This window comes from Pogona vitticeps, chromosome 1 (assembly GCF_051106095.1).
Source record: "Pogona vitticeps strain Pit_001003342236 chromosome 1, PviZW2.1, whole genome shotgun sequence".
Taxonomy (NCBI): domain Eukaryota; kingdom Metazoa; phylum Chordata; class Lepidosauria; order Squamata; family Agamidae; genus Pogona; species Pogona vitticeps.
Window position 1 is genome coordinate 76,893,094 of NC_135783.1, and position 9,163 is coordinate 76,902,256.

A 9,163-nucleotide genomic window follows, 5' to 3' on the forward strand; every position below is an offset into this window, starting at 1 on the left:
GCGGTGCAGCAGAAGTGCAGAGACTGACAGAATAAAATAGCTACTTGTTTCCAGATAACCCACCCCTTTTCTCATTAGCTGGCACAGTCTCAATGACTCACTCTGATACATTAGTAGTAGAAAGAATAAAAACGTTTATTTTACTTGTAGTTCTGAATATGTCAACAACAAACTAACAGCATGACTGCTTTGGACAATTCTGCTTCAATATACCTTAACAGACAAGCTAGAAGGTAGCATGTGAGGTTGTAAATTTCGTTGTATGGGTATACTGTGTATATACTTACAATGACAATAAATTATTATTATTATTATTATTAAAACTCCAACAGAAACTTTCATAATGTGGATACTGCAAACTGTTCCAATCCTCTGGTACCTAGACTTTCAGGGCCAATGAAACTTGAAACAAGACCTTGCATAATGATCACAACTATGTGTGAAGGTTCATGTGTCAGTTCCTTGAATGTGATGAACCTTTACAGGAAGTAACCAGCCCTTTGGTGCCTAGAAACCAGTAACTGAAGCCAAGTGAACTGCATCCAAAATGCAAACCCCACATAACAGGTTTGCAACAATTGAAACTGCCTAACACTTAAAAAGGCAATCTCATATAAGCATACTACACAGTGAATTATTCTAGAGTTAAATTCCCACCCATGCACATCCTGAGCCACATCCCATGTAAATTGTATTTTTTACAAAATCTTGCACATTAGATATTAAGAAGCATTTTTTACTTTAATTTGGACAAATGGATGAAAAACAGTCATCAGCAAATTAATAACATGGCTGTTGTGGGTTTTTGGGCTCTTTGGCCTTGTTCTGAAGGTTATTCTTCCTAATGTTTCACCAGTCTCTGTGGCCGGCATCTTCAGAGGACAGCACTCTGTGCTCTGGTGTAGTTGGCTTGGGAGTGGAGTATTTGTGGCTGTAAGATGGGCTTTTGTCTTTTTCTGTAGATGGGTGATTAGTGTGTCTTGTTGTGGGTCTGTGTGGGTGGGTTGGAGAGCCCCCTCAGCCCGGTTATAGCAACAACCATTAGATCCCAGCCATGAAAGCCTTCGCAAATACAAATTAATAACACCCAGCTTCAAAATCTGACTAAACTCTCTCTGTGATTTTATTTAAATATTGATAAGTTTAGATGGAATGAGACAACATCCTATTAAATCCCAAAGGAAAATGGCCAACAGTTTGAGAATGAGGGCTTTGCACCAGCTTTAGAAAAGAAGTATCCAAATGAAGCAAAGCAAATGAACCTGAACAGATTCACTATGGCTAAACAATCTCTCTCCCCACCCCACCCCCCAGCACCACTACTCTAAATCACTGAAGTCTGCTTCATTATTTTACAGGTTTAAAATCCTGAAATGTAAGCAAAAATACTTGGCACTAGCTTGGCACTAGCAAAGGAAGAAAATGTCAAAGCAAAAGGAGTTTGACAACTGAAGTCCCACAATGAACACTAAAAACTCTCCTGAACATTCTAGGCTCAGATTTGCTTCATTGGATTGTAGTTGTTTCCCATCCAGCCTAATCAAGCAGCCATTTTGCATCCAGGCATGGCAAGGGGAAGGCTTCTTATAAGACTAGCTACATTCTAGAATTGTCTCGCTTTTTAGGTAGCTATACTCAGTATTCATTATTACACTTAGAACTGAATGTGTGGGATAGACAACTTAGTCTCCTGTGGGGATTTTGACTCGATAGGTCAAAATAGCAGTAGGGAATATCCTTTTCCATCCCCTTGCTGTTTTCTACCTTTTAAAAAAGCCTGCTGCTGGCTTTTATTTGCAGAACATCCCCCCGCCCCCTACAAATACCTGTGTATGCTTCAAAGTATGGTAGATGGGTGCCAAGAGTGCTGTACTCTGATTTGGGCTAGAAATGACTGGACACACTACTGGCCAAGAGCACTAAAGGCACATTTTCCACATATTTGCTGTGAACACAACTCCCACCTCCACACCAGCTCATATTGGGCTGGTCCTGATTTGTACAGCCAATATTTGAATACAAATTGCATTGGACAGAACTTGCACACATCTGTTAAGATGAATTTTCCCAGCACCATTTTCTGGACCCTACCTCCCAGCAATACTAGAATAGCTATAAAATGGTGCTTCCTCATTTCTAATCCCATCACTGTTAGATAGACACAATGATCATCCGTATCAAAAGCTATTGAGAGGTGCAGTAGAACCAGAGGTTTTCCACCCTGTTGTAGGGAAATAGCATATAAAGGACTGATATCCAAGATCGCTGCCTTTTCTAATATTCTCTCTCTCTCTAGCACACCCGACAACAGAACGGTATGCCTTTTAAGTGCTGCTGAAGAAATGTACTTTGAATATAACTGATTTTTTCAGGAGAGTGCTGTGGTTTGCTGTCTTGTTTGCCAAGATGATAGATGAACTGATGATGATCGCACTCACAGAGTCACTTTACATTTTTACCCTGAAATGCCACCGCATTGCCAACTTGATCAATTGGCTGAGTCATTGCCTTTTGATTCTCTCAATATTACCTCTATTTGATCATTAAGATCAAATCAGAGGTTTCATAATAAATCACTGATTTCTATTACAGCACATAATTAAGGGGAAATGATTTCAATTCCCAGGGTTTGCTGTTAGCTTTGGCTTAGTTCCAAGCCTGAATATCTTGTATTTCTTTGAATAGCAAAAAAAAGACCTAGAATGTCAGTGCTTTTCTACAGGAGCAGATTGCCACTTGAGGACCTGTGAAATAAGATCTAATCAGCATGCGTGGATCTAACCTCTAAGTATCTGCAATCCAGGAGTATATTGCATAGTAAGTCCCTAAACTAGCCTTCTCTGGCGGATATCCTTAAGATTGGTTTGAATTGACAAGGATGTACTGTTTATCAAGTCACTCACTGTTGAAGTTGTTTGAATCTACTGTTTCAAAAGGCAAGGGAAAATCCTTTTTTGGGAAGGTGGCAGGGAAATCAAATCAGAGCAGTATTCGTATGCAGAGAAAATGTTCCTGCCAGGCAGCCACACTAGATATTTGTATATGTGTCATTGAATCACTTTCAGTTTATGGTGGCCATATGAATTAGTTGCCTCCTGAAGGTTCAATCAGGTCCCATCTTGCAGGCAAAGGGCCATGGCTTCCTTTATTAATTCACTTCCTCTTATTTTGAGTCTTTTTTCCCCCTACTACTTCCCACTTTTCCTAGCCCTGTTATTTTTTCCAGTAAGTCTTGTTTTCTCATGGTATGTACAAAGTATGATAGCCTCAGTTGGCACAAGGACATGACCTAGTCACATTAGAAATTATTTTTGGACACTCTCAAACAGCGTTGCTGGACCTTAAAGACTAGTACGTTTATTAGGGCATTTGTGTTTCAATGGCATCTTCTGAAGTGGACTGACATGCCTATGTCATGGCCGGAATCTAATGGTTGCTGTGGGTTTTTCAGGTTCTTAGGCCATGTTCTGAAGATTGTTCTTCTTGACGTTTCGCCAGTCTCTGTGGCTGGCATCTTCAGAGGACAGCACTCTGTGCTCTGGTGCAGTTTGTTTGGGAGTTGAGTATTTATGGCTGTGAGATCAGCTTTTGTCCTTTTCAGGAGATGGGTGATTATGGTGATCAATGTGTTTTTGTTGTGGATGTATTGTTGTGATAAGGAGGAGAGATTATCTGTTACTGTGATTGATGGGTGTCGTTAGCTGGTCTTTTGTGTGTAGTGATCACTGGTCCTTGTGGCTGGGTAGAGTTCGTTGACGTTTTGCACGCTGTATTTTTCAGTGCTGGGAGCCAAGTTTTTTTGACTTTCAAACTTTCCTCTTTTTGTTGAAGTAAACATCAGCAATCATTACGTTAGACTGCACAGGGAAGCCACTGAAATCCACAAACACCAGCAGAACTTCAACAAAAAAGAGGAAACTGTAATATATTCCCCCACTAACCAGATGACATCAGGCTAGTTGCTTTCTCATTGTTGGTTGCAACAATGCAATTGGATCACTTTTAAGGTTTTTGTTCTTGTAGTGATGACCTGTTCCTGGCACAAGGACATGACCTAGTCACATTAGAAATTATTTTTGGACACTCTCAAACAGCGTTGCTGGACCTTAAAGACTAGTACGTTTATTAGGGCATTTGTGTTTCAATGGCATCTTCTAAAGTGGACTGCTGTCCATGAAACATTGTGCCATAATACATCTATTACACCCTAAGGTGCCCCAAGACTCTATCGTATTTTACAACAAGATATAACTTTAACTAGTTTTGCTGACGTAACAGGCACAAACACATCAGAGACACATCTTATTGTTTTCTTGTGTCCTATTGCTTTCAAGGTTATTCATTGACTTGTAAATTAAATCCCCAGGCAATTGTTGTTTCCCTCCTCTCACCCTTCCCTTTTGGGAGGTACAATAAATTCTTTGACAAATTTCTGCACAGGTTACAAACTAGTTTTCTAGAATATTGGGTGAAATCATCATTTCTCACCCAGTCCAGATGGACTACAACTCAATCATCCTGTAATCTCCAGTCTGCATGGTAAAGACCTGGGTTGCTGGAATGATGATAAGTCCTGCATATAAAGAAGGCAACAGACTAGGCAAGACTGATATATAGATTAATGTAAGTCAAAGCAATGGAACTTATCTCTGAATAGACACCCTAGTCTGATGCAGTGGCAATGAAATAATGTATTCAATACTATTCATGCAAGCAGTATCATTCCCTCTAAGTGACTGTTGTTTTCCTATTTTATCTGTAATATGCTTAACATTGATTAAAGTGTCTGCTTGCATCCAAAATATCACAAAAAGTCTTACCTGCATTCTAGGCTCTAAAATATTATTTTCTCTCACCCCTCCTATAATGGTTTTAACATGTGAAGTATGGCTGGTCCACAATATAACCAGTCACAAGACCAGAAAATAAGTTCACGTAACCATTCTTGATCTCCTTGGCAAGTTCAAGGAAAACCTGTCTAGACTAGCATAGGTGCTACAACCTTATTCACACTTGCTTGTGTGAACACCTCCACATCTACTCCACCAAGGTGAACATAATTTCCTTGGTAATGTAATCAACTCCTGCCATGAAATAGCTTCTTTGAAGAAAGTAGCTTTTATTTCTCACTTCAACATAGTCTGAAGGATGCAGGTACCATATATAGCATTTTAGAAATCCCTAACAACATGGGTTTGTCCTTATAATTTTTTCAAGCCCTTGCTGTTTTCAGAGTTTGATTCGATGTCCTGAAAACTGAGTCCTAGTAAAATCTCAGCAGTCCTTACTTTACCACATGCAAAGAGCATTTCGTTAGGTTTCATTTAGCGTCTCTAGCCATTGTACTTGACAGCCATGAGGACAGAGTGTCAGTGAGACACACAGAGAGCTGAAGTAGCTTTCTCTTGCTGCGTCAGTGACAAAAGAACTGATCCTTCAAGGCCCTTTGAACCAGTGGTGCCAAAGGAAGACAGCACCATGTGCTCCTCACCATTCCAGTCAGATGTGGCTAGAGCTTCTTTTGAGAGGGGCCAGAACAGTAACCCCAGTGTTCTTGAACTGCAACTCCGAGAAACCCCAGGCAGCACAACTGGTGGTGAAGACTGGTGGTGAGAATCGCAGTCCAAGAATACCTCGGTTATCCAAGGCTGGGAACCACTGAACTGTGTGGGAAGGTGTCTCAAGCTAAAGGGCTTGTTTTGTTTTTGTTTTTACCACCAAACTAATGCCAAATTTGACACAACAAGGGAGGCTTGTGGTTATGATCCCCTACTATTTGGTAAAAGTTCCAGGGAATTGCTTTGGGTTAGGGAAGTGGTATTTCAGGAAATGGTGTTTGAAATCATTTCTCCTATGCTCTTTCCATAATAGCAGTTCTTCCACCACACCCATAATCTCTCTCCCAAGAGTTAATGGAGCCTATCCTCTCAAACCACCCTCCACACATAGAAATGATGACAGATGGAGTAGAGCTATTACACTTCCCTTCTCACATGTTTAATTTACATAGGTAAAGAACATTACACTGAGCTCTTGGATCTTTTATTTAAGCCTGATATTTTCCCCCTTTCTCTGGGGCAATTATTTATTCAGGCCAAAAGACACAGGAATAACACCACATAGTGCAGCTTGGAAGCAACAAGTTACAGATAACATGTGTGTGTTTAGTCGTTTAGTCGTGTCCGACTCTTCGTGACCCCATGGACCAGAGCACGCCAGGCCCTCCTGTCTTCTACTGCCTCCCGGAGTTGTGTCAGGTTCATGTTGGTTGCTTCGCAGACACTGTCCAGCCATCTCATCCTCGGTCGTCCCCTTCTCCTCTTGCCATCACACCTTCCTAACATCAAGGTTTTTTCCAGAGAGTCCTCTCTTCTCATGAGATGGCCAAAGGATTGGAGCCTCAGCTTCAGAATCTGTCCTTCAAGTGAGCATTCAGGGTTGATTTCCTTTAGAACTGATAGGTTTGTTCTCCTTGCAGTCCAGGGGACTCTCAAGAGCCTCCTCCAGCACCACAATTCAAAGGCATCAATTCTTCGGCGGTCTGCTTTCTTTATGGTCCAGCTCTCACTTCCATACATCACGACAGGAAAAACCATAGCTTTGACTATTCGGACTTTTGTTGGCAAGGTGATGTCTCTGCTTTTCAAGATGCTGTCAAGATTTGTCATCGCTTTCCTCCCAAGAAGAAGGCGCCTTTTAATTTCAGGGCTGCTGTCTCCATCTGCAGTGATCATGGAGCCCAGGAAGATAAAATTTGACACTGCCTCCATATCTTCCCCTTCTATTTCCCAGGAGGTGATGGGACCAGTGGCCATGATCTTAGTTTTTTTGATGTTGAGTTTCAGACCGTTTTTTGCACTCTCCTCTTTCACTCTCATTACAAGGTTCTTTAATTCCTCCTCACTTTCTGCCATCAGAGTGGTATCATCTGCGTATCGGAGGTTGTTGATATTTCTTCCGGCAATCTTAATTCCGGCTTGGGTTTCTTCCAGTCCAGCCTTCCGCATGATGTATTCTGCATATAAGTTGAATAAGCAGGGGGACAATATACAGCCTTGTCGTACTCCTTTCCCAATTTTGAACCACTCAGTTGTTCCATGACCAGTTCTAACTGTTGCTTCCTGTCCCACATATAGGTTTCTCAGGAGACAGATAAAGTGGTCAGGCACTCCCATTTCTTTAAGAACTTGCCATAGTTTGCTGTGGTCCACACAGTCAAAGGCTTTCGCATAGTCAATGAAGCAGAAGTAGATATTTTTCTGGAACTCTCTGGCTTTCTCCATGATCCAGCGCAAGTTAGCAATTTGGTCTCGAGTTCCTCTGCCTCTTCGGAATCCAGCTTGTACTTCTGGGAGTTCTCGGTCCACATACTGCTGAAGCCTACCTTGTAGGATTTTGAGCATAACCTTGCTAGCGTGCGAAATGAGTGCAATTGTACGGTAGTTGGAGCATTCTTTGGCACTGCCTTTCTTTGGGATTGGGATGTAGACTGATCTTTTCCAATCCTCTGGCCACTGTTGAGTTTTCCAAACTTGCTGGCATATTGAATGTAGCACCTTAACAGCATCATCTTTCAAGATTTTAAATAGTTCAACTGGAATGCCATCACCTCCACTGGCCTTGTTGTTAGCCAGGCTTTCTAAGGCCCACTTGACTTCGCTCTCCAGGATGTCTGGCTCAAGGTCAGCAACTACATTGTCTGGGTTGTCCGGGATATCCAAATCTTTCTGATATAATTCCTCTGTGTATTCTTGCCACCTCTTCTTGACGTCTTCTGCTTCTGTTAGGTCCCTTCCATTTTTGTCTTTTATCATGTTCATCTTTGCGCAAAATGTTCCTCTAATATGTCCAATTTTCCTGAACAGATCTCTGGTCTTTCCTTTTCTGTTATCTTCCTCTATTTCTTTGCATTGTTCATTTAAGAAGGCCCTCTTGTCTCTCCTTGCTATTCTTTGGAAGTCTGCATTCAAGTTTCTGTAACTTTCCCTATCTCCCTTGCATTTTGCTTCCCTTCTCCTCTCTGCTATTTCTAAGGCCTCGTTGGACAGCCACTTTGCTTTCTTGCATTTCCTTTTCTTTGGGATGGTTTTCGTTGCTGCCTCCTGGACAATGTTACGAGCCTCTATCCAAAGTTCTTCAGGCACTCTGTCCACCAAATCTAGTTCCTTAAATCTGTTCTTTACTTCCACTGTGTATTCATAAGGGATTTGGTTTAGATTATACCTGAGTGGCCCAGTGGTTTTTCCTAATCTCTTCAGTCTAAGCTTGAATTTTGCTATGAGAAGCTGATGATCAGAACCGCAGTCAGCTCCAGGTCTTGTTTTTGCTGACTGTATAGAGCTTCTCCATCTTTGGCTGCAGAGAATATAATCAATCTGATTTCGATATTGCCCATCTGGTGATTTCCATGTATAGAGTCGCCTCTTGTGTTGTTGGAAAAGAGTGTTTGTGATGACCAGCTTATTCTCTTGACAAAACTCTATTAGCCTTTGTCCTGCTTCGTTCTGAACTCCAAGGCCAAACTTCCCTGTTGTTCCTTTTATCTCTTGGCTCCCTACTTTAGCATTCCAGTCCCCTAGAATGAGAAGAACATCTTTCTTTGGTGTCAGTTCTAGAAGGTGTTGTAAATCTTCATAGAATTGTTCAATTTCAGTCTCCTCAGCAATGCTGGTTGGTGCATAAACTTGGATTATTGTGATGTTGAATGGTCTGCCTTGGATTCGTATTGACATCATTCTATCATTTTTGAGATTGTCATCTGTAAATAGTTACTTTTAAAAGTAACTAGGGTTGTAACAAAGTTATATTTAAGGAGTAACAGAACAAGTAGGAACAAAGGTGATTTATTAGTGTGATGTTTAATGTTTTCAAGTTACTTGTGAATGCTACTGTAAAAATGCCTGAAGTGTTTTTAAGGTTAGAACAAACATTTAAAAAACCCACCCCGAAACATATCAGTACAATAGGCAGTGCCTTATTGGGTAATGACAGTGGTTTACTTTTCAAGCATTATAGCAAGTAATGAGAATGAATTGCTGCTAAAAAGTAATTTTCCAAGCTCTGAGCACAATGGCAGATTCTAGCAGAAATAAAAGTACTGCAGAAACACTGCTTTTGTGTCAGTGCCCAGCATGCGTCATCACTGTTGAATCAGCCAACTCTG